The sequence below is a fragment of the Bombina bombina genome, chromosome 6 (assembly GCF_027579735.1).
Source record: "Bombina bombina isolate aBomBom1 chromosome 6, aBomBom1.pri, whole genome shotgun sequence".
NCBI classification, from domain to species: Eukaryota; Metazoa; Chordata; class Amphibia; order Anura; family Bombinatoridae; genus Bombina; species Bombina bombina.
In genome coordinates, this window is record NC_069504.1 from 891,027,216 (window position 1) to 891,053,681 (window position 26,466).

At 38.5% G+C, this 26,466-nt stretch overlaps 1 protein-coding gene across 4 annotated transcripts in view; it reads right to left on the bottom strand.

Moving 5' to 3' along the window:
- The window catches only part of LOC128663889 (monocarboxylate transporter 13), a 236,521-nt gene that overhangs the window by 147,351 nt on the left and 62,704 nt on the right, over positions 1–26,466 (bottom strand). For 3 of the 4 annotated variants that reach the window (XM_053718452.1, XM_053718450.1, XM_053718453.1), the window contains exon 3: positions 6,184–6,399. The exons of the other annotated variant lie outside the window; for it this stretch is intronic. The gene's annotated coding sequence lies outside the window, so the exon portion shown is untranslated. The remainder of the gene's footprint in view (positions 1–6,183; positions 6,400–26,466) is intronic. 4 annotated transcript variants of the gene reach the window in all.

Here is a 26,466-nt window from a genome sequence, read left to right on the forward strand (position 1 = left end):
CAAACTGTTCCCCCCAACTGATGTTCTCTGGTTTCAACAGTCCTGCGTGGGAACAGCAATGGATTTTAGTTACTGGTGCTAAAATCATATTCCTCTTAGCAGAAATCTTCATCACTTTCTGCTGCAGAGTAAATAGTACAAGCCGGCACTATTTTAAAATAACAAACTCTTGATAGAAGAAATAAAAAACTACAACTAACACCACATACTCTTTACCACCCCCGTGGAGATGCTACTAGTTAGAGCGGCAAAGAGAATGACTGGGGGGGCGGAGCCTGAGGGGAGCTATATGGACAGCTCTGCTGTGTGCTCTCTTTGCCACTTCCTGTAGGGATTGAGAATATCCCACAATTAAGGATGAAGCCATGGACCGGATACACCAATGTAGGAGAAAACTAAGTTACAAAAAAAAAAAAAAAATAATACAAGATTTTTAATCTAATTACACCTAATCTAAGCCCCCTAATAAAATAACAAAGCCCCCCAAAATAAAAAAATGTCCTACCCTATTCTAAATTACAAAAGTTAACAGCTCTATTACCAGCCCTTAAAAGGGCCTTTTGCGGGGCATGCCCCAAAGTAATCAGCTCTTTTGCATGTAAAAAAAATACAACCCCCAACATTAAAACCCCACTAACCCCATGAAGATCTCCCTACCTTGAGTCGTCTTCAACCAGCCGACCACCGATGGAACAGAAGAGGACATCCGCAGCAGCCGAAGTCATCAACCAAGGGGCGCTGAAGAGGTCTTCCATCTGATAGAAGTCTTCATCCATGCGGCGTCTTCAATCTTCATCCATCCGGAGCGGAGCCTTATTCAAACGAGCTGACGCAGAGCCATCCTCTTCCAACGACGCCTACCCGATGAATGGTCATCCAAGATGGCATCCCTCGAATTCCGATTGGCTGATAGGATTCTATCAGCCAATCGGAATTAAGGTAGGAAAAATTTGATTGGCTGATCCAATCAGCCAATCAGATTCAAGTTCAATCTGATTGGCTGATCCAATCAGCCAATCAGATTGAGCTTGCATTCTATTGGCTGTTCCGATCAGCCAATAGAATGCAAGTTCAATCTGATTGGCTGATTGCATCAGCCAATCAGATTTTTCCTACCTTAATTCCGATTGGCTGATAGAATCCTATCAGCCAATCGGAATTCGAGGGACGCCATCTTGGATGACGTCACTTAAAGGAATATCCATTCGTCGGGTAGGCGTCGTTGGAAGAGGATGGCTCCGCGTCGGCTCGTTTGAAGAAGGCTCCGCTCCGGATGGATGAAGATTAAAGATGCCGCATGGATGAAGACCTCTGCATGGATGGAAGACCTCTTCAGCGCCCCTTGGATGATGACTTCGGCTGCTGCGGATGTCCTCTTCTGTTCCATCGGTGGTCGGCTGGCTGAATACGACTCAAGCTAGGGAGATCTTCAGGGGGTTATTGTTAGGTTTTTTTAAGGGGGGTTTGGGTGGGTTAGAGTAGGGGTATGTGGGTGGTGGGTTTTAATGTTTGGGGGGTTGTATTTTTTTTTTACATGCAAAAGAGCTGATTACTTTGGGGCATGCCCAGCAAAAGGCCCTTTTAAGGGCTGGTAATAGAGCTGTTAACTTTTGTAATTTAGAATAGGGTAGGGACATTTTTTTAGTTTGGTGGGCTTTGGTATTTTATTAGGGGGCTTAGATTAGGTGTAATTAGCTTAAAAATCTTGTAATATTTTTTTATTTTTGTAACTTAGTTTTTTTTATTTTTTGTAACTTAGTTTTTTTTATTTTTTGTACTTTAGTTAGTTTATTTAATTGTATTTAATTGTAGGTATTTGTAGTTAATTAATTTAATTTATTTAATGATAGTGTAGTGTTAGGTTTAATTGTAACTTAGGTTAGGATTTATTTTACAGGTAAATTTGTATTTCTTTTAGCTAGGTAGTTATTAAATAGTTAATAACTATTTATAACTATTCTACCTAGTTAAAATAAATACAAAGTTACCTGTAAAATAAATATAAATCCTAAAATAGTTACATTTATTATTTATTATTAATTACATTGTAGCTATATTAGGGTTTATTTTACAGGTAAGTATTTAGTTTTAAATAGGAATAATTTAGTTAATGATAGTGTAGTGTTAGGTGTAATTGTAACTTTGGTTAGTTTTTATTTTACAGGTAAATTTGACTTTATTTTATCTAGGTAGCTATTAAATAGTTAATAACTATTTAATAGCTTTTGTACCTAGTTAAAATAAATTGAAATTTGCCTGTAAAATAAAAATAAATCCTAAAATAGCTACAATATAATTATTAGTTAGATTGTAGCTATATTAGGGTTTATTTTATAGGTAAGTATTTCGTTTTAAATAGGATTAATTTAGTTAATAAAATATTTATTTAGATGTATTTAATTAATATTTAGGTTAGGGGGGTGTTAGGGTTAGACTTAGGTTTAGGGGTTAATAATTTTATTATAGTGGCGGCGGTGTAGGGGGGCAGGATAGGGGTTAATAAATTTATTATAGGTGGCGGCGGTGTAGGGGGGCAGGATAGGGGTTAATAAATTTATTATGGGTGGCGGCAGTGTAGCGGGGGCAAGATACGGGTTAAGAGGTATTATGTAGGTGGCGACGGGGTCCTGGAGCGGTGGTTTAGGGGTTAACATATTTATTATAATTGCAGCGGGGTCCGGGAGCGGAGGTTTAGGGGTTAACATATTTATTATAGTTGCGGCGGGGTCTGGGAGCGGTGGTTTAGGGGTTAACATATTTATTATAGTTGCGGCGGTGTCTGGGAGCGGCGGTTTAGGGTTAATAAGTTTATTATAGTTGCGGCGGGGTCTGGGAGCGGCGGTTTAGGGGTTAATAAGTTTATTATAGTTGCGGCGGGGTCTGGGAGCAGCGGTTTAGGGGTTAACATGTTTAATATAGGTGGCGGCGGTGTAGGGGGGCAGATTAGAGGTGTTTAGACTCGGGGTACATGTTAGGGTGTTAGGTGTACACACTTCCCATAGGAATCAATGAGATGTCGGGGCAGCAGCGAACATGACCTTTCGCTATGGTCAGACTCCCATTGATTCCTATGGGATCCGCCACCTCCAGGGTGGCGGATTGAAAACCAGGTACGCTGGGCTGGAAAAGTGCCGAGCGTACCTGCTAGTTTTTTGATGACTCCCAAAAGTAGTCAGATTGTGCCGAACTTGCGTTCGGAACATCTGGAGTAATGTAAGAATCGATCTGTGTCGGACTGAGTCCGGCGGATCGAAGCTTACGTCACTATATTCTACTATAATCAGCCTCACCACAAATACGCTGCGGAATTCCAGCATATCCATCGTATTTGAGGTTGACGGCTTGATAACTAGAGGCCTAAGGTTGGTATTTTTATTACATAAGAGTAGTTTGTGAGCCTCAGTGGAGTGGATGTTTTACGGAGATTAATATGCCCCTCAGACTGGGAGATAACTGTTTACGTCAGTAATAGTCAATTACAGTTTGGTACGTTCAGCTCTTAATCCTGTGGCAGGGTTGTAACGTGGTATCTATAACTGAGTCCCTGTGGCAGTATAGGAGAGGAGGCGGAAGCGCCCGGAGGTATGTACAGCTGAGACTTCTAACAGCTGTGACAAAATCCCAGGGGAGGAGTTGACCAGCTGTGCGGTGAAGGTTTGTTCCGTCGTGGGCGGATAAGACTGTGAGCGCTCAGAGAGGAGTTATTCCAGCAGTGACGTTTGGTATGTGGGCGTTCCGAGCCCGGCTAGTTGTAAACAGTATAATATTCTCGGAATAAGAGATATATTTTCAGCGTGAGTTGTCAGCTGGCAGAATGGTTCCGAGGTGGTAGAGAACCGGAATCCTGCTAGCAAATCCCTCAAGAGATAAGGTGGAATGCAGTAATTAGAGCCAAATTTCTTTGTAGGAACAGGTAGTCGAGTCTTGCAGCAGAGCTACACAGGTTCAACAATAATTGGCAAGTTGGTTAGGGAATTCTGGGAATAAATAGGGAATGGCTTAAAAGGGTATACCACAAGTTTAAATCGTGACAATTTCAGGAGTTAAATGGGTGTTGTGGGGTAACTCAGGCCTTCCGCTTTAAAGGGACAGTCTACCATAGAATTGTTATTGTTTTAAAAGATAGATAATCTCTTTATTACCCATTCCCCAGTTTTGCATAACCAACACAGTTATATTAATATACTTTTTACCTCTGTGATTACCTTGTATCTAGGAACCTTCTTCCAGCCCCCTGATCACATGACTGTGACTGTTTATTATCTATTGTCTTAAATGTAGCATTGTTTTGTGCTAAATCTTAAATAACCCCCTGTGCCTGAACACAGTGTTATCTATATGGCCCACGTGTACTTTCTGTCTCTTTGTGTTGAAAAGGAATTTAAAAAGCCTGTGATAAGAGGCAGCCCTCAAGGGCTTAGAAATTAGCATATGAGCCTACCTATGTTTAGTTTAAACTAAGAATACCAAGAAAAAAAAGTAAATTTGATGATAAAAGTAAATTGGAAAGTTGATTAAAATGAAAAGTCCTATCTGAATAATGAAAGTTTAATTTATACTAGACTGTCCCTTTAAGGTTATACTTAGTTTTCCTAGTCAACAGCCTGTGATTATAACAGTAGAATTGTCAAATAATTTTGTTTTTTTATCATGATGAGATCCTCCTCCTTTTGTATTTTTTAGAATCCTCAGAAGGGGAAAAACTCTGAAAATAAATTTCTTTATTATTGAAATTATTGTCAGAAACCTCAAAGTTATCATTTTCAGAATCAGAGTCTAACTACTCAGTTGTAGAATATCTGTCAATGTCAGTTCTGCTTGTAAAACCTTTCTTAAAATAATTAATATGTTCAATTTCAGAATCTGAAGAATCAGAAGTATCTTGTTTAGGAATAGCAAAATCTGTTATGTCTGTACTGTGCAGATTTAATTTTTTTTACTTTATTTTTCTCAGGGGTTAATCTGTCACAGGATTTGGAAATGTGCTTTCTTTTTTGAGTTGCTTTTCTAGGCTTGTGAATAATTCACAGATGCTATGACAGATTGCATTTGTTGTTGAATTTGTTGCTGAAAATTTACCATAGAGGAAAATAAATGTTGCACTGTTCTGTCAGAATATGTATTAGGGGATTCTTGGGACATAATGAATAAATTATTTTAATAAATTAGGTCAAATAAGATTAAATAAGAAGAGATACTAAAATATTATAGTCTTATAAATAATCATTTACCACAGAGAATCAAAATGAAGCCTGTGATATTACTAAGAGGGAAGGGAATGGAGAAGGAAAGATGGTGAGTGACACAGAATAGCGTGACAAAGTGAAAAGAGGTTGATTAAAAACAGATTGGTTTACAGCACCACGTTATCTCAATGGTCATTCCTGATCTGACCATATTATCTGTGTTATTGGCTAATGTTTTTTTTATGTTATGCAACGATTTAAAGCGCTGTATCAGCAGTAAGGGAAAAATAATAGCAAAATGTGAGTCCTTGTAATGCAATAATTTACACAACTACTGTAGTCATAAGACAAATGGTTGCAAAAGTTTCTCTAGGATCCCCTTTGCTCGGAAATGGGTGACATGCATGGCTTTTCCATTGATTTTTGGTAATCAGAAGGCCGTTAATTGCAGCTGCGCACCACACCTCCAAAATTCCCAGCAATAAAGGAGTTAATCAGTTAGTTATTAAGGGTAAATGTATTGTAGTGGAGTGATTACCCTCCAACCTAATACCTATCACCTCCCGGACCCCTCCCAATCAGCTCTTTTCCCTCCCCCCTCTGGTCACCATCATCTTCCACCATCATAGGTACTGGCAGTCAGTCTGCACTTAGGTTTTTTTTTTTATGATTTATTTATATTCTGCAGTGTAGGGATTCCCCCCTCAACCTACATGATCTTTCAGAAATAACTCTCTTCCCTCTCCCCCCCTACTGCCCCTCCATATTTATTACTTGCAATATGCCAGTTTGCAGTCTGGTGGAAGGGGTTGTGATTTTTTAAATTTAATAATTTTTATATTTCTGTAGTGTATTGACACGTAACGCACATGAATCGCAATTTAGGACTAATGTCGGATTAGCACACATAAAGAATTGCTATCTTCATGGCTCGTTATTGAAAAATGTTATATAAACTATTACAACATATTAAAAGTATCTTAAATATTATTCATACCTCTTTTGGGGAGAATTTACTGAAGTTTTCTGCACTTCCCAGTGATTTAGGTTGTCTTTTATGTGTTTCTCTGTCCAGGTGATCCCATACAGCCTCTATAATATTCAGGTCTGTATTCTGTGGAGGCCAGTCTATGACTGTCAGTCTTTTATCAGCTGTTTTTCTCTCCAGATATGATTTCACTGCATTAGCAGTGTGCTTGGGATTATTATCATGCTAAAAAATAAAACCATTCTCAATCAGGCGCTTTCCAGAAGTAATGGCATGATGAATTAAAACCTGTCTGTACTTTTCAGCATTCATAATCCCATCAATTCGGACAATATTGCCAACACCACTGGCAGAAATTCAGCCCCAGACCATCCACCATGTTTCTCTAAGGCCGTAAGCACTCATTCTTCCATCTCTCTTCAACTCTTCTTCTCACATACTGTCACCAATTGGACTTAAACATTTCTAACTTGAATTTGTCACTCCAAATGTCCTTATTACCTAAACTCCTATACATATTCCAAACAGTACCCATGCCACTTCCAAACCACTTTATCCCCACTCTGCAATCTATCACTAACTCATACAGCTGGCGTAAAAGACCACCAAGGGTATCTAAAAACACATTATATTTACCTCCAGCAAGGGAAGGCCTGGGAGTACCAAATTTTCAAGCATATAAGGATGCTACCACTCTTCAAAGGGTGGTGGACTGGTGCTACCAGTCGGCCATTTCATCTAACGCTTGGGTTTCCCTAGAACATGATCTGACGTTGACACCCCAACTAGGGAGCTGTTGCTGGCTTCCCCCCGGGTGCCGACCCCCCCATGCCCAAAACTACCCTATCATAACGGAAACCTTTACTGGGTGGTCTAAAATGATAAAAAGACACACCTCGCTATCCAGTATACCCTCCCCTCTTACACTAATGAACCAAATGCAAAATATAGGGAATGGCTTCTTCACTACATGGCTGAGATATACACAGCTGGTTCATTTCACTAACACTCATAAAGACAAACAAGATCTACTACGTATTCATACTAGATTTGAACAGCTTTGTAGCGCACTGCATCAACCAGCTCGTACTATATCTCTCCTATATACCATACTCAACACACCCCCAAAAGATCACCTCCCTTCTTATACGCAAAAATAGCAGAGAGACCTTCTGGAACAAATCTCAGTAGAAGATTGGAATACAATCTTCAGAAATATTGCTAAATCCTCTCACTCAGCTTCTCTACTGGAGGTCAACTATAAATTCTTAATGAGATGGTATTTGACTCCACAACGTCTCCAGTACATTTTCCCTCTAACATCCAACAGATGTTGGAGAAAATGTAACCAGGAGGGAACCATGTACCATATCTGGTGGTCCTGCCCCAGTGTTTAACCATTCTGGAATTCCATAACCATAGAGACCAGCAAAATACTGGGACGTAACATTCCCCTAGACCCAGTAGTCCTACTATTCCACAATATCCCCAAAATGCAATCCAAAGCCCATACTAAACTACTATATATGGCATTAAACAGTGTTAAGCAAGTTATTCCCCGGAAATGGAAACAGGAGGCTGCCCCAACGGTAGATGAGTGGTTAGCCCAATTTTCACTAAATATAAGGTTGGAGAAATACCATTACCTTTCTATTAATCACTTGGATTTCTATTATGAGATCCTCTTTTTATGGGACTCAAGACCACAGAGTTAATCAATGACCATGGATAATTGCGCTATCCCTCTAAGGACATACCAAGGTCATACGTTAAATACTTGTAGTTAAATCCTACACCAACATATGAAGTAATTTGTCCACTTGGTTTCCTTTTTCCTGTGCTTTTCTTTCATTTTCACTCATTTATCTGACTATTTTTCCTTTTCTCTTCTCTATTAAACACTTGCAAGTATAAGGTTGGCAACTCTCCTTGAGTTAGTATGGACAGCCAATGTATTGCTGCTCCTTCAGCTGGCCTTATAGTAACTACCGACCTTAGGACCTCATATAAGTGTTCTCCACTGGTTTAGGCCTATTGACTTGTAAGAACTTAAATGTACATCAAAGGAGAAATATTGTGAATGTTTTTGACTCTCTGCTTGTAAGTGTTTGAATCTATTTCAATAAAGTCCTTAAAATAAAAAAAAAAAAAGAATTGTAAGTACCAAGACCTTAACTCTTTCTCGAAATTATCGAGGGAACCATCACCTCGAATCAAGACAGAGATGCTCCAATAGGAAAGTCTCCAGAAACTGCGACAACCTAAGTCGTCAGTAAATAAATATCCCTTGTGACAAAACATCTTCATAAAAAAAGAGTTTCCTCTTATAACCAAGAGCTAAAAATAAACTATACTTAATGGAATAGTAAAGATATAGGCAAGCGCACAAAAAGAGCTAGCCAAGTTAGGGTGGGAAACAACACAACCCCCTTATAGAGCCCGGAACTGGGATCTTAAAAAGGAAGTAGACGAAAGGGAAGAGGATCTCCATCCTTCACCAATCGTCTTTTCAAATTTGCCATCTGATTTAGTGTTCTGAGATTCGACAGGTAGATCAGTACTAGACATCTCTAATATCGACAAAACCTCTCTCAGAAGCCAGCGCAGGCGTGCAACTCTAAATCTAAAGGCGAAATCCTCCTCTTCCGGAGGAATAGAAGCAGCAGGCGCCGACCCAGAAGGTCCATACTCTGAAGCCTCAGAGAGAACCGCACCCTCAGATGACTGATCGGATACAACCGTCAATTTACATGATGCTCTCTGTACCAGAGTGCATGGATTACTTCTACGTTTGCGCGTGGCAGTACGAGGCAAAGCGGCTAAGGCTGCAGACATCGCCATACGGAGCCGCGCAGTAACGTCTGGTGGAAAAGGACCCCCTCCAGTTAGAACTATATTCTGTAGTGTTGGATCCCCCTTACCCCCCAACCTCCCTGATCCGCCCAAACAGCTCTCTAACCCTCCCCCCTCTACCTATTTGCCGCCATCTTAGGTACTGGCAGCTGTCTGCCAGTACCCAGTTTGCTGCAATTTAGGCAAATTTTTTTACAAAAAAATTAAAATAACCTTTTTTTTCTGTAGTGTAGCTGACCCCCTCAATACCACCCTCCCCTTCCAGATCCCGTTATGGCAATGGATCCCACATAGGATCCCCCTCATTGCCCCTACCTCACTCCTCCCTCCTCAATGACGTAGGTATTTATTTATTTTTACTACAACACAAATACAGTGGCACCACACCAGCAACCTTTTCTAAGTTTCAATTAGTTGACATGCAATATGTTCATGTCTTATTATTTATTATAATAGAAAAGTTGGTGCTGTGCAGTTTGTAATATATTGGACACAAGAGAGGAAAGAACCTCTCGAAAGACTGCACTTATAGCACTCTGTGCCTGGACTGATAGTGGAGAAAATTGGGAAATTAAAATATAACTTTTATTTGGTATATTAAAATAAAACACTCAATTTAAAAACAACCAAAGAATTGGTAGCCTTTCCTAAATATTAGATAAGCCTTTGACGTGTCAAATGTATAAGGAAGGAAATTGTATAGGATAGTAACTAATTGTTACCTTGTGGAACAATATGTGCTGGTTAGGGAGGATTAGTATAGCAGTATCAGATACAATGTATATGATGGTGATAGATTAAGTTAATTTATGGTGGGAGTCCTCCTAAATAGTGTTATGATACCACTTGATGTAACACCTTAATGATAGTAAAAACAAAACAGAGCAAGTTTGTTTAATCGTTTATTGGATTTTGAGAGTTGTTCTCTGTTTTATGTTAAAGGTCTTAGTTATACTTTTGTGTGTTTTACGTTTGTGTTATTTTGTTACATTAGTCATACTCAGAAAGTGTTCAGGAAATGATATACATAGTTCTGTGATATCACTTTATTACTCCATATAATAGCACGTACAAATTAGTGCTTACTTTGATCAATAAGTGATATGATTGTGGAACCTTGTATACTATCACTTCTTAGTTGCTCCCTATATATATAGTCATATGATATCCTAATTTTTCATAAGTATCTTGGTGACTACTACGTAGTATAGATTCCCATGTACTGTGATTTGATATCACACTCTTATCGGTTTTGAACAAGCCTGATACGGGCGAAACCGGTCAGGGGGTTGTAGAGCTTAGGGGAGCTCTATAGAATTTTTAAAACTTTACCTCAGATATGGTAGCCGGTATAGGAGATTATAGAATCTAAACAGCCTTAGTGATATTAAGAATTACTTTAATATTATCTTACGAAGCTTTCTACATTACTATTTACTTAGTTATCACTACATTACTACAAACGAAATGCTGTATACCTTTAGTAACTTATAGTGCTGTATAACAGCTATTTTAAAGCTGTATATTTATAACTAATTTTGTGAGGAGGAAATATTTGAGCCTCAGGTTCGTTGACTATTAGTGACTCATTATCAGAGAAAACGCCAGTGTGCTGTCAACGTGCTGGTAGCCATTAGAAATAAACCCTTTGATCATAACTATTATATACAAACAGAACAGATAACAATTGTGAATAAATACATGAAGACTAAACAAATTGGTATAATAAGCTAAAATATTTTACTGACTTCAAACTCAAACCGGATACATTCCGGCAACAGTCATTTGAACTGACTATCTGCACAGTATTAATACATGTATATTGGCATGTTCAAAACAGTATATCTAGTTGCATATGAGCTATCTATCCTGTCACATGCTGCACCTTGTATGTGAATTTAATAACTTACATATGCATTCTTATTAGATTTGAACAATTCAGTCCATCTATTTATGCAAATATATTTAAAGTGACATACATAGCCAATATAATACTTGAACAAATCAGTTCATCCACTGATGTTTATACATTTAAAGCGGTATACACAGTAAAGATACTAGACACTTGCTTACAATTAAGGATATTTCATGTCTACCAATTACATTATGGTCACAAAAAACATATGTTAACGACCTGTTTTACAATTTATACAATACAATATTTATTTAAAAACAACATCTAAGTAACTCGATATTCAGGTAAAGATACCCAATACCGATAAGAGTGTGATATCAAATCACAGTACATGGGAATCCATACTACGTAGTAGTCACCAAGATACTTATGAAAAATTGAGATATCATATGACTATATATATAGGGAGCAACTAAGAAGTGATAGTATACAAGGTTCCACAATCATATCACTTATTGATCAAAGTAAGCACTAATTTGTACGTGCTATTATATGGAGTAATAAAGTGATATCACAGAACTATGTATATCATTTCCTGAACACTTTCTGAGTATGACTAATGTAACAAAATAACACAAACGTAAAACACACAAAAGTATAACTAAGACCTTTAACATAAAACAGAGAACAACTCTCAAAATCCAATAAACGATTAAACAAACTTGCTCTGTTTTGTTTTTACTATCATTAAGGTGTTACATCAAGTGGTATCATAACACTATTTAGGAGGACTCCCACCATAAATTAACTTAATCTATCACCATCATATACATTGTATCTGATACTGCTATACTAATCCTCCCTAACCAGCACATATTGTTCCACAAGGTAACAATTAGTTACTATCCTATACAATTTCCTTCCTTATACTTTTGACACGTCAAAGGCTTATCTAATATTTAGGAAAGGCTACCAATTCTTTGGTTGTTTTTAAATTGAGTGTTTTATTTTAATATACCAAATAAAAGTTATATTTTAATTTCCCAATTTTCTCCACTATCAGTCCAGGCACAGAGTGCTATAAGTGCAGTCTTTCGAGAGGTTCTTTCCTCTCTTGTGTCCAATTTATTTATTTTTGTCTTTCCTGTAGCAAGGCGTACTGATCCCACCCGCTCCTGCCCTCCTTCCTCCTCCTACAGCGATGGGCCGCGCACTCGCCTCCCTCCTTAAACCAACAATCGGCACCACCGCTGTGGCCCCAAAGGGGCTATGCTGGCCTTTGTTTACCCTTGTCAACTCACTGAAAGGACTGTGAGCACTATGTCACCACTCTGTGGCCCTCTCTGCAAATTTATTCCTGCATCGCCCCACTCGTGGGGCATGCAGAAATAGCACAATCTCACAATTTTAAACGATATTGTGGCGCTGGTCATTAAGGGGTTAAAGGGATAGTCTAGTCAAAATTAAACTTTCATTGTTCAGATAGAACATGCAATTTTAAGCAACTTTCTATTTTACTCCTATTATCAAGTTTTCTTCATCCTCTTGGTATCCTTATTTAAAAAAGCAGGAATGTGAGGCTTCCGTTTTGTGGGCGGGTCTGACAGACGTGCTACGCAGCTCCATGGTGGCTATGAGTCGCTGAAGCAAGAGATCTTGCCCCACTGCTACTACCCGTGTACCCAGCCTGGTTCCGGGATTTTCGGGGATATTGGCCGTGTCTGTTGAGGCCAGGTGGTAAGGTACCACACTCCACACCAAAAGGAGAAGAGCGGTGGACAGTCCGGTCCAGAGGTTTGGCGCAAGAGCGCTTGAGATCCGGGAGTTGCTCCCCGAAGCCGCATCTGATATACCCGCTGGTAGGTCGGGGCTACTACACGGCGGAGGGATCCGTGTGTGGCGCCTCCTCCTCGCGGTAAAGAGCGATAATTTTCTAACTGCAGATGTCCTCTGGAAGCGGAAAAAGCACACTGATTGTCTTTGGTTCACATTTGTTATCTTTGTTTAAATAGATATATCACTTATTATTATTATAATTCACGGTATTTTGATAAGACTTATACACACATTAAAAGCCTATGGAAATGTTTATTACACAGGGGAAACAAAATTCTCCCATAATGCCTTCAAAAGTGAAAGACAGGAGGAATAAGAACTCAGATACTATTTTAGAAACTCCTATGGATATGGTTAACTCTTCTGTAGATACCCAATCCTTATTAGTCCAATTGACAGCTCTGTTTACTCCACAGTTTGACATCATTAAGAAAGAGCTAAATAATATATCATCTGAGCTTGTTACATTATCAAATGAGGTTAAACAATTTTCTTCTAGACTGAATGAGGCAGAATCCAGAATATCTGATTTAGAAGACTTACGCCTAGATTTAGAGTTTTGTCGGTAAAGACCCGCGTAGCTAACACAGCTTTTTTTCCCCAGCGCACCCTTAAAGGGACAGTCAACACCAGAATTTTTGTTGTTTAAAAAGATAGATAATCCCTTTATTACCCATTCCCCAGTTTTGCATAACCAACACAGTTATATTAATACACTTTTTACTGCTGTGACTATCTTGTATCTAAGCATCTCCTGACCGCCCCTAATCACATGACTTTTAGTTATTATCTATTGACTTGCATTTTAGCCAATTAGTGCAGTGTCTGCCACAACCCACGGGCGTGATCACAATGCTATCTATATGGTTTACCTGAACTACTCTCCCCTGTTGTGAAAAGCAAATACAAAAGCATGTGATTAGAGGCGGCCTTCAATAAAAGTAAATTGTTGATAAAAGTAAATTGGAAAGTTGTTTAAAATTACATGCCCTATTTGAAAAATAAAAGTTTTTTTTGGCCTTGACTGTCCCTTTAAGACAACGCTGGTATTTAGAGTTGTCTGAAGGGCTGCGTTAGGCTCCAAAAAGGGAGCATAAAGGCATATTTACAGCCACTTAAACTCTCAATACCAGCGTTACTTACGGTAGCGGCTAGCTGGAAAAACGTGGTCGTGCACGATTCCCCTATAGGAAACAATGGGGCAGTTTGGGCTGAAAAAAAACCTAACACCTGCAAAAAAGCAGCGTTAAGCTCCTAACGCAGCCCCATTGTTTCCTATGGGGAAACAGTTTCTAAGTCTGCACCTAACACCCTAACATGAACACTCTAACATAAACACCCCTAACCTTACACTTATTAACCCCTAATCTGCCGGCCTCGCTATCGCTGACACCTGCATTATATTATTAATCCCTAATCTTCCGCTCCGTACACCGCCGCAACCTACATTATACCTATGTACCCCTAATCTGCTGTCCCTAACATCGCCGACACCTATATTATATTTATTAACCCCTAATCTGCCCCCCCAACGTCGCCGCTACCTTACCTACACTTATTAACCCCTAATCTGCCGACCGGACCTCGCTGCTACTCTAATAAATGTATTAACCCCTAAAGCTAAGTCTAACCCTAACCCTAACACCCCCCTAAATTAAATATAATTTTAATCTAACGAAATAAATTAAATATTATTAACTAAAGTCTTCCTATTTAAAGCTAAATACTTACCTGTAAAATAAACCCTAATATAGCTACAATATAACGAATAATTATATTGTAGCTATTTTAGGATTTATATTTATTTTACAGGCAACTTTGTATTTATTTTAACTAGGTACAATAGCTATTAAATAGTTATTTACTATTTAATAGCTACCTAGTTCAAATAATTACAAAATTACCTGTAAAATAAATCCTAACCTAACTTACAATTAAACCTAACACTACACTATCAATAAATAAATTAAATCAATTAACTACAAGTACCTACAATTAAATAAACTAAACTAAATTACAAAAACAAACACTAAATTACAAAAAATAAAAAAACATTACAATAATTTTAAGCTAATTACACCTACTCTAAGCCCCCTAATAAAATAACAAAGCCCCCCAAAATAAAAAAAATTCCCTACCCTAATCTAAATTTAAAAAGTTAACAGCTCTATTACCTTACCAGCCTTTAAAAGGGCATTTTTCGGGGCATGCCCCAAAGAAATCAGCTCTTTTGCCTGTAAAAAAAAACACAATACCACCCCCCAACATTACAACCCACCACCCACATACCCCTACTCTAACCCAAACTCCCCTTAAATAAACCTAACACTACCCCCCTGAAGATCTCCCTACCTTGAGCCGTGTTCACCCAGCCGGGCACCGATGGACCAAAAGAGGGCATCCGGAGCGGCAGAAGTCTTCATCCTATCCGGGCAGAAGAGGACATCCGGACCGGTAGACATCTTTATCCAAGCGGCATCTTCTATCTTCATCCATCCGGAGCGGAGCCATCTTCTTCCAGCCGACGCGGATCCATCCTTCTTCCACGACACCTACTCGAAGAATGAAGGTTCCTTTAAATGACGTCATCCAAGATGGCGTCCCTCGAATTCCGATTGGCTGATAGAATTTTATCAGCCAATCGAAATTAAGGTCGGAAAAATCTGATTGGCTGATTGAATCAGCCAATCAGAGTCAAGTTCAATCGGATTGGCTGATCCAATCAGCCAATCAGATTGAGCTTGCATTCTATTGGTTGTTCCGATCAGCCAATAGAATGCAAGCTCAATCTGATTGGTTGATTGGATCAGCCAATCCGATTGAACTTGAATCTGATTGGCTGATTCATATAATTCTATCAGCCAATCGGAATTCGAGGGACACCATCTTGGATGACGTCATTTAAAGGAACCTTCATTCGGCGAGTAGGCGTCGTGGAAGAAGGATGGATCCGCGTCGGCTGGAAGAAGATGGCTCCGCTCCGGATGGATGAAGATAGAAGATGCCGCTTGGATGAAGATGTCTACCGGTCCGGATGTCTTCTTCTGCCCGGATAGGATGAAGACTTCTGCCGCTCCGGATGCCCTCTTTTGGTCCATCGGTGCCCGGCTGGGTGAACACGGCTCAAGGTAGGGAGATCTTCAGGGGGGTAGTGTTAGGTTTATTTAAGGGGGGTTTGGGTTAGAGTAGGGGTATGTGGGTGGTGGGTTGTAATGTTGGGGGGTGGTATTGTGCTTTTTTTTACAGGCAAAAGAGCTGATTTTTTGGGGGCATGCCCCGCAAAAAGCCCTTTTAAGGGCTGGTAAGGTAATAGAGCTGTTAACTTTTTTAATTTAGATTAGGGTAGGGAATTTTTTTTATTTTGGGGGGCTTTGTTATTTTATTAGGGGGCTAAGAGTAGGTGTAATTAGCTTAAAATTATTGTAATCTTTTTTTATTTTTTGTAATTTAGTGTTTTTTTTGTAATTTAGTTTAGTTTATTTAATTGTAGGTAATTGTAGGTACTTGTAGTTTATTTATTGATAGTGTAGTGTTAGGTTTAATTGTAATTTAGGTTAGGATTTATTTTACAGGTAATTTTGTAATTATTTGAACTAGGTAGCTATTAAATAGTAAATAACTATTTAATAGCTATTGTACCTAGTTAAAATAAATACAAAGTTGCCTGTAAAATAAATATAAATCCTAAAATAGCTACAATATAATTATTCATTATATTGTAGCTATATTAGGGTTTATTTTACAGGTAAGTATTTAGCTTTAAATAGGAAGACCTTAGTTAATAATATTTAATTTATTTTGTTAGATTAAAATTATATTTAACTTAGGGGGGTGTTAGGGTTAGACTTAGCTTTAGGGGTTAACACATTTATTAGAGTAGCGGCGAGGTCCGGTCGGAAGATTAGGGGTTAATAAGTGTAGGTAGGTAGCGGCGACGTTGGGGGGCAGATTAGGTAGGTGTCTGCGATGTTAGGGGCAGCAGATTAGGGGTTCATAGGGATAATGTAGGTGGTGGCGATGTGCGGTCGGCAGATAAGGGTTAAAAATATTTATTATAGTGGCGGCGATGTGGGGGGGGCCTCGGTTTAGGCGTACATAGGTAGTTTATGGGTGTAAGTGTACTTTAGAGCACAGTAGTTAAGAGTTTTATAAACCGCGTTAGCCCATAAAGCTCTTAACTACTGACGTTTTACTGCGGATGGAGTCTTGTCAGTAGAGGGTCTAATGCTCACTTCAGCCAAGACTCTAAATACCGGCGTTAGGAAGATCCCATTGAAAAGATAGGATATGCAATTGGCATAAGGGGATCTGAGGTATGGAAAAGTCGCGGCTTGGAAGTGAGCGTTAGACCCTTTCCTGGCTGACTCTAAATACCAGCGGGCGGTAAAAAGCAGCATTAGGAGCCCTTAACGCTGCTTTTGACGGCTAATGCCAAACTCTAAGTCTAGGCGTTAGTTAATAATCAAAAAAGTTTAGTTCAAAGTCAGGAGACTAAGATCTCGGATTTACAATTGCGCCTGGAGGATCTTGAGGATCGCTCCAGACGCAACAATATTAAAATCGTTGGCCTTCCGGAAACACCTCAATATGAGGACCTCCTGAAGTTTACCTCCTTCTTATTACCCCAAGCATTGGGCTTCCCGCCCCAGCAGCTGCCATTAGCAGTTGAGAGGGCACACAGGTTGGGTGCTAGAAAACCCAACGTAGATACTCTACACAGAAGTAGAATGTGCATCTTTAAATTACTGAGATATCAGGACAAAGTGGAACTCTTGAAACTCTACAGAAAGTCTGAGTCATTTATTTTTGACAATAATAAACTTTTATTGTTTCAAGACTTCTCACTTGAAACTTCTGCTAAGAGAAAACAAATGATACCGTATTGTTCAAAAATTGTGCAAAAAGGTGTGAAAGCATGATTAACTTACCCCGCTAAGATAATTGCAGAAGGCAAGGATAATAGACGGGCTTTAAACAACATGTTAGAAGCCCAGGAGTTTATTGATAAGATGTAGTATAAAAGGGTATTTCCTCGCTTAAATTTATTTTAAAGTCTATATGAGTAATGTTTTACCCTTGTTTTTCACAAGAGTTATGTCGAGAAGAATCATTTTTCTTATTAGAATGCAGCAGCTCGGGTTGTTTCTTTTTTATTGTGTAACAGTTTATAATATTTGTCATGTTTTTAAGTTATGTTTAATTACACAATACACAGGTATTATTCATTTTTATAGTGTGTTTTTTTTTGTCCTGCTCTCTCCCCCCCCTTCCTCCTCGCCTCTATTATTGTATCTCTTTTACAAGGTATTTTGCAGACTTGTATGCATATAGTCACAGCTAATATTAATATTCTGTCGTGGAATGTGAGAGGGAAACTTATAATCAAATACTTAGCAAAATTTAATCCCGATGTTGTTATGATTCAAGAAACGTATCTCAAGGAAATAGAACTCCCTAAACTAAAGTGTAAATGGGTAGGGGAACTAGTAGCGGCTCCTGCAGTTAAAAGGAGATCTGGGGTGGCAATTCTTTTCACAAGAATTTGGATTATAAAATTTTTAATGTCCAAGCCGATCCTGAAGGAAGATATATTATCGTTGGTGTACAGCTCAATGGTTGTAATAATACCCTTTGTAATGTATATGGTCCTAATAGTTTCTCGCCAGTCTTTTGGGACAAAATCAAATATAAGATATTCCCTTTTATTGGAGGGAATTTAATGTTAGGGGGATTTTAATATGTCTATCTGTCCTGAATTGGATAGATTATCATTAAAAAAACAGGGAATATCACAAAATTGCAAAAATGTTTAAAAATTTTTGTTATGAATTAAGTCTGGTAGATATCTGGAGATTAAAAAATCCCGACCAGCGAAGTTTTACGTGTGAATCAAAAGTTCATAAAACTTTCTCTAGAATAGATATCCTGTTTATTTCTAAACAATTGGCTATGTGCAGAACAGAGGCTAGTATTCATGATATTGTGATATCTGATTATTCACCAATTTCAGTTATGCTGTGTGCAACGGCTCTACTTCGGCTCCCTCGGTTTTTGGCAAATAACCCAAGATTTAACAATAATTTAAAAGAGAAGTGGAAGGACTATACGATATATAATATAAACCAATTTGAGAAAATTTAGACTTTTGGGAAGCTGCGAAAGCAGTTCTGAGGGGGGAAATTAAATCATATCTCTATAACTGGAGAAAAAAGGCGATGGCTTTTGAACTGCAGCTTGCTGCGCAAGTTAGAAATGCTTTTAGGAACTATTTTATATATAGATCTCCCGATAACTGGGATAAATATTGTAAAGCCAGAAGAGAAAGGGACATCTTTTTAAGACAAAGATGTCATGAAGAAGAACAAAAAATGTATCTCCAGTTTAGAGGAACTTATGGTAATTCCGCAAAATACTTGGCCAAATTAGCTAAAATCAGAAAGAATAAGAATCTTATTCTAACAGTTAAATGCAGAATCCGAGGTAGAGATGGATAATTTTACATATTTTTGGACTAAAATTAAGATTACTATGATTTCTGAGGAGGAACTTCAAGGTCTGAATCAACCAATAACAGAGGATGAGATATCAGAAGCTATTCAATCAGCTAGCAGTAATAAGGCGCCAGGCCCTGATGGCCTTCCAATAGAGTTTTATAAAATTCCATTTGAAGAAATAAAAATCCCCCTAGCTAGTTTATTCAACTTTTATTTTTATTATGGAAATGAAATGTCAAGCTATGTTACTGCAGCACGTATCTCGTTGATACTAAAAAAAGGTAAAGACCCCCTAGATCCAGGAGCTTATAGATCCATTTCGGTACTCAATGCAAATTACAAGATATTGACTTCTATTATATCTTCTAGACTAGCGGTACTTTTGGATAAAATCATTCACCCTGACCAGACAGGATTTATGAAAAATAGAAACTCATTTAGAAATATTTGACAAGTTACCTCATTGTTAGATTATGTATGGAATCTGGATCACAGTAAAGATGAGTTTAAAAAGTATAGGGAAGGTGCTATACTTACTGTTGATGCAGAAAAAAGCATGTAATGCAATTAATTGGAATTATCTATTTACAGGGGTGGAGAAATTTGGACTCAGAAATCAATTCCTTCAATTTGTTAGAAATCTTTATAAATCTCCTATATCTTATTTATGTATAAATGGTTCCCTATCTCCTAAAATCTATTTAAAGAGAGGGACCCGACAAGGTTGCCCTCTCTCTCCTTTACTTTTTAACCTGGCTTTGGAACCATTTGCTATTTGGTTGAGGGACAACCTTTTGGGTATACTTATGGGTGCCCATACATTAAAAATTCTCCTTTATGCAGATGACCTGCTTATTTCTTTCATGTAATTGGCAAGAGTCCATGAGCTAGTGACGTATGGGATATACAATCCTACCAGGAGGGGCAAAGTTTCCCAAATCTCAAAATGCCTATAAATACACCCCTCACCACACCCACAATTCAGTTTTACAAACTTTGCCTCCTATGGAGGTGGTGAAGTAAGATTTCTACGTTGATATGCGCTTCTCAGCATTGTTGAAGCCCGATTCCTCTCAGAGTACAGCGAATGTCAGAGGGACGTGAAGGGAGTATCACTTATGAATACAATGATTTCCCTAACGGGGGTCGATTTCATAGTTTCTCTGTTATCGGTCGTAGAGATTCATCTCCTACCTCCCTTTTCAGATCGACGATATACTCTCAATTTACCATTACCTCTACTGATAACTGTTTCAGTACTGGTTTGGCTATCTGCTATATGTGGATGGGTGTCTTTTGGTAAGTATGTTTTTTATTACTTAAGACACCTCAGCTATGGTTTGGCACTTTATGCATTTATATAAAGTTCTAAATATATGTATTGTACTTATATTTGCCATGAGTCAGGTTCATGTATTTCCTTCTGCAGACTGTCAGTTTCATATTTGGGGAATATAAACATTTTTTGAAGAAATTTATTTCTTACCTGGGGTTTAGTCTTTTTTTCAATTGACTACTTCTTGCAAATTGCGGGCGATTTTAGGCCCGCGGGTGCGTCAAATGCTAAACTTTATTGCGTCATTTTTGGCGCGAAAATATTTTTGGCACGAAAAAATACGTCTATGACGCAACTTTGTCATTTCCGGCGTCATACTTGACGCCGAGACCTTTCACATGGTTGCGTCATTAGTGACGCGAGTGTGTCATTTCCGGTTATTTTTGGCGCTAAAAAAGTTTAAGTTAGGTTGTGCATCATACCCCATTGATGTTTGCCTCTTGCCTTTTTCTCTATCAGAGGGCTATGCTATTTGCATTTTTTTTCCCCATTCCTGAAACTGTCATATAAGGAAATAGATAATTTTGCTTTATATGTTGTTTTTTCTCTTACATTTTGCAAGGTCTCAATCTGATCCTGCCTCAGAAGTTTCTGCTGGAACATTGCGGCCTGACATCGGTTCTACCAAAGCTAAGTGCATTTGTTGTAAAATTGTAGAAATTATTTCGCCGAATGTCATTTGTAAAAGTTGTCATGATAAACTTTTACATGCAGATAGTGTATCCATCAGTAATAGTACATTGCCAGTTGCAGTTCCTTCAACTTCTAATGTGCATGATATACCTGTAAATTTTAAAGAATTTGTTTCTTATTCTATCCTGAAGGCTTTGTCTGCATTTCCACCTTCTAATAAACGTAAAAGGTCTTTTAAAACTTCTCATTTAGTTGATGAGATTTCAAATGACCAACAACATAATAATTTATCCTCTTCTGATGAGGATCTATCTGATACAGAAGATCCTTCCTCAGATATTGACACTGACAAATCCACTTATTTATTTAAAATAGAGTATATGCGTTCTTTATTAAAAGAAGTGCTAATTACTTTGGATATTGAGGTATCCAGTCCTCTTGACGTTCAGTCTAATAAACGTTTAAATGCTGTTTTTAAACCTCCTGTGGTTTCCTATTCCTGAGGTTATTTCTGGTATGATTTCTAAGGAATGGAATAAGCCAGGTACTTCTTTTATTCCTTCTTCAAGGTTTAAAAAATTGTATCCTTTACCAGCAAAATCTATAGAGTTTTGGGAAAAAATCCCCAAAATTGATGGGGCTATTTCTACTCTTGCTAAACGAACCACTATTCGTATGGAAGATAGTACTTCCTTTAAGGATCCTTTAGATAGGAAGCTTGAATCTTATCTAAGGAAGGCCTATTTATATTCAGGTCATCTTCTCAGGCTGATGTTGCGGCTGCATCAACTTTCTGGTTGGAGAATTTAGCGCAACAGGAATTGGATTCTGACTTATCTAGCATTATTCGCTTACTGCAATATGCTAATCATTTTATTTGCGATGCCATTTTTGATATTATCAAAATTGATGTTAGATCCATGTCTTTAGCTATATTAGCTAGAAGAGCTTTGTGGCTTAAATCTTGGAATGCTGATATGACATCTAAATCTAGATTACTATCTCTTTCTTTCCAAGGTAATAATTTATTTGCTTCTCAGTTGGATTCTATTATTTCAACTGTCACTGGGGGGAAGGGAGTTTTTCTGCCTCAGGATAAAAAAACCTAAGGGTAAATCTAAGGCTTCTAACCGTTTTCGTTCCTTTCGTCAGAATAAGGAACAAAAACTCAATCCTCCCCCAAGGAATCTGCTTCCAATTGGAAGCCTTCCTCAAATTGGAATAAATCCAAGCCATTTAGGAAACCAAAGTTAGCCCCTAAGTTTGCATGAAGGTGCAGCCCTCATTCCAGCTCAGCTGGTAGGGGGCAGATTAAGGTTTTTCAAGGATATTTGGATAAATTCTGTCCAAAATCAATGGATTCAGAGCATTGTCTCTCAAGGGTATCGAATAGGATTCAGAGTAAGACCTCCTGTGAGAAGATTTTTTCTCTCACGTATCCCAGCAAATCCAGTAAAAGCTCAGGCTTTGCTTTAGTGTGTTTCAGACCTGGAGTCTTCAGGGGTAATCATGCCAGTTCCTCTTCAGGAACAAGGTTTGGGGTTTTATTCAAATCTATTCATTGTCCCAAAAAAGGAAAATTTATTCAGACCAGTTCTGGATCTGAAAATTTTAAATCGTTATGTAAGAGTACCAACTTTCAAGATGGTGACTATAAGGACTATTCTGCCTTTTGTTCAGCAAGGACATTATATGTCCACAATAGACTTGCAGGATGCATACCTTCATATTCCGATTCATCCAGAACATTATCAGTTTCTGAGATTCTCTTTTCTAAACAAGCATTACCAATTTGTTGCTCTTCCATTTGGCCTAGCAACAGCTCCAATAATCTTTTCAAAGGTTCTGGGTGCAATACTCTCTGTAATCAGAGAACAGGGTATTGCGGTGCTTCCTTATTTGGATGATATCTTGGTACTAGCTCAGTCTTTACGTACTGCAGAATCTCACACAAATCAACTAGTGTTGTTTCTTCGGAAACATGGTTGGAGGATCAATTTACCAAAAAGTTTCTTGATTCCTCAGACAAGGGTCACCTTTTTAGGCTTCCAGATAGATTCTGTGTCCATGACTCTGTCTCTAACAGACAAGAGACGTTTAAAATTGGTTGCAGCCTGCCGGTACCTTCAGTCTCAGTCATTCCCTTCAGTGGCTATGTGCATGGAAGTTTTAGGTCTCATGACTGCAGCATCCGACGCGATCCCCTTTGCTCGTTTTCACATGAGACCTCTACAGCTTTGTATGATGAACCAATGGTGCAGGGAAAATACAAAGATATCACAATTAATATCCTTAAATCCCAATGTACGACACTCTCTGACATGGTGGATAGATCACCATCGTTTAGTTCAAGGGGCTTCTTTTGTTCGGTCAACATGGACTGTGATCACAACAGATGCGAGTCTTTCAGGTTGGGGGGCTGTTTGGGGATCTCTGACAGCACAAGGGGTTTGGAAATCTTAAGAGGCGAGATTACCAATAAATATTTTAGAACTCCGTGGAATTCTCAGAGCTCTTCAGTTTTGGCCTCTGTTAAAGAGAGAATTGTTCATTTGTTTTCAGACAAACAATATCACAACAGTGACATATGTCAATCATCAGGGTGGGACTCACAGTCCCCAAACTATGAAAGAAGTATCTTGGATACTTGCTTGGGCAGAATCTAGCTCCTGTCTAATCTCTGCGGTACATATCCCAGGTGTAGACAATTGGGGGGCGGATTATCTTAGCCGCCAGATTTTACATTCAGGGGAGTGGTCTCTCCATCCAGATGTATTTTCTCAGATTGTTCAGATGTGAGGTCTTCCAGAGATAGATCTCATGGCCTCTCATCTAAACAAGAAACTTCCCAGATACCTGTCCAGGTCCAGGGATGTTCAGGCGGAAGCAGTGGATGCGCTGACATTTCCTAGGTGTTATCATCCTGCTTACATTTTCCCGCCTCTAGTTCTCCTTCCAAGAGTGATCTCCAAAATCATCATGGAACAATCATTTGTGTTGCTGGTGGCTCCAGCATGGCCACACAGGTTTTGGTATGCGGATCTGGTTTGGATGTCCAGTTGCCCGCCTTGGCCACTTCCTACGGCCAGACCTACTATCTCAAGGTCCGTTTTTCCATCAGGATCTCAAATCATTAAATTTGAAGGTATGGAAATTGAACACTTAGTACTAAGTCATAGAGTTCTCTCTGACTCAGTGATTAATACTATGTTACAAGCTCGTAAATTTGTCTCTAGAAAGATTTATTATAGAGTTTGGAAGACTTACATTTCATGGTGTTCTTCTCATAAATTCTCCTGGCATTCTTTTAGAATTCCTAGAATTTTACAGTTTCTTCAGGATGGTTTGGATAAGGGTTTGTCTGCAAGTTCCTTGAGAGGACAAATCTCCGCTCTTCCTGTTTTATTTCACAGAAAGATTGCTATACTTCCTGATATACACTGTTTTGTACAGGCTTTAGTTCATATTAAGCCTGTCATTAAATCAATTTCTCCTCCTTGGAGTCTTAATTTGGTTCTGAAGGCTTTACGGGCTCCTCCATTTGAACCTATGCTTTCTTTGGACATTAAACTACTTTCTTGGAAAGTGTTGTTCCTTTTGGCCATCTCTTCTGCTAGAAGAGTTTATGAGCTATCTGCTCTTTCTTGTGAGTCTCCTTTTCTGATTTTTCATCAGGATAAGGCAGTTTTGCGGACTTCTTTTACATTTTTACCTAAGGTTGTGAATTCTAACAACATTAATAGAGAAATTGTTGTCCCTTCCTTATGTCCTAATCCTAAGAATTCTTTGGAAAGATCCTTGCATTCTTTAGATGTGGTAAGAGCTTTGAAATATTATGTGGAAGCTACTAAAGATTTCAGGAAGACTTTCAGTCGATTTGTTATATTTTCTGGTCCTAGGAAAGGTCAGAAGGCTTCTGCTATTTCCTTGGCTTCTTGGTTGAAACTTTTGATTCATCAAGCTTATTTGGAGTCAGGTCAGGCCCCGCCTCAGAGAATTATAGCTCATTCTACTAGATCAGTCCCCACTTTGTGGGCTTTTAAGAATGAAGCTTCAGTTGATCAGATTTGCAAAGCAGCAACTTGGTCTTCTTTGCATACATTTACTAAATTCTACCGTTTTTATGTATTTGCTTCTTCGGAAGCAGTTTTTGGTAGAAAAGTTCTTCAGGCAGCTGTTTCAGTTTGATTCTTCTGCTTTTTTATTTAAGTTTTTTTCTTTCAATTATGAAAATAAACTTATTTTTTTGGGTTGTGGATTAATTTTTTCAGCGAAAAATGGCTGTTTTTATTTTATTCCCTCTTTCTCTAGTGACTCTTGAGTGGAGATCCACATCTTGGGTATTGTTATCCCATACGTCACTAGCTCATGGACTCTTGCCAATTACATGAAAGAAAACATAATTTATGTAAGAACTTACCTGATAAATTCTTTTCTTTCATATTGGCAAGAGTCCATGAGGCCCACCCTTTTTATGGTGGTTATGATTTTTTGTAAAAAGCACAATTAATTCCAAATTTCTTTTGTTGATGCTTTCTACTCCTTTCTTTATCACCCCACTGCTTGGCTATTCGTTAAACTGAATTGTGGGTGTGGTGAGGGGTGTATTTTTAGGCATTTTGAGGTTTGGGAAACTTTGCCCCTCATGGTAGGATTGTATATCCCATACGTCACTAGCTCATGGACTCTTGCCAATATGAAAGAAATGAATTTATCAGGTAAGTTCTTACATAAATTATGTTATTTCTTGATAATGTATACAAAGTTATTCCGCAGCTCCTACAACTTTTTCACTTTTTTTCATCTTTTTCTGGATACAAAATTAATTATAATAAAAGTGAACTTCTAATGCTTTCAGAAGGGAGACATAAGCCACGTTCTCACCCATTTAAAACAGTCGATTCTTTTCAAAATCTGGGTATAGTTTTGCATAGAAATCCAGAAAAATGGTATAGGATGAATTACGGTCCAATATTACAGAAATTAAATCGGATCTAGACTCTTGGGCCCCTAGTTATCAAGCCGTCAACCTCAAATACGCTGGAATTCCGCAGCGTATTTGTGGCGAAGATTCGCCTTAGTTATCAAGCCCTACACACCGGCAAAAGTAGAATTTTGTGACGTAAGCTTCGATCCGCAGGACTCAGTCCGACACAGATCAATTCTTACGTCACTCCAGATGTTCCGCACACAAGTTCGGCACAATCTGACTACTTTTGCTAGTTATAAAAAAACCAGCAGGTACGCTCGGCACTTTTCCGGCCCAGCGTACCTGGTTTTCAAAC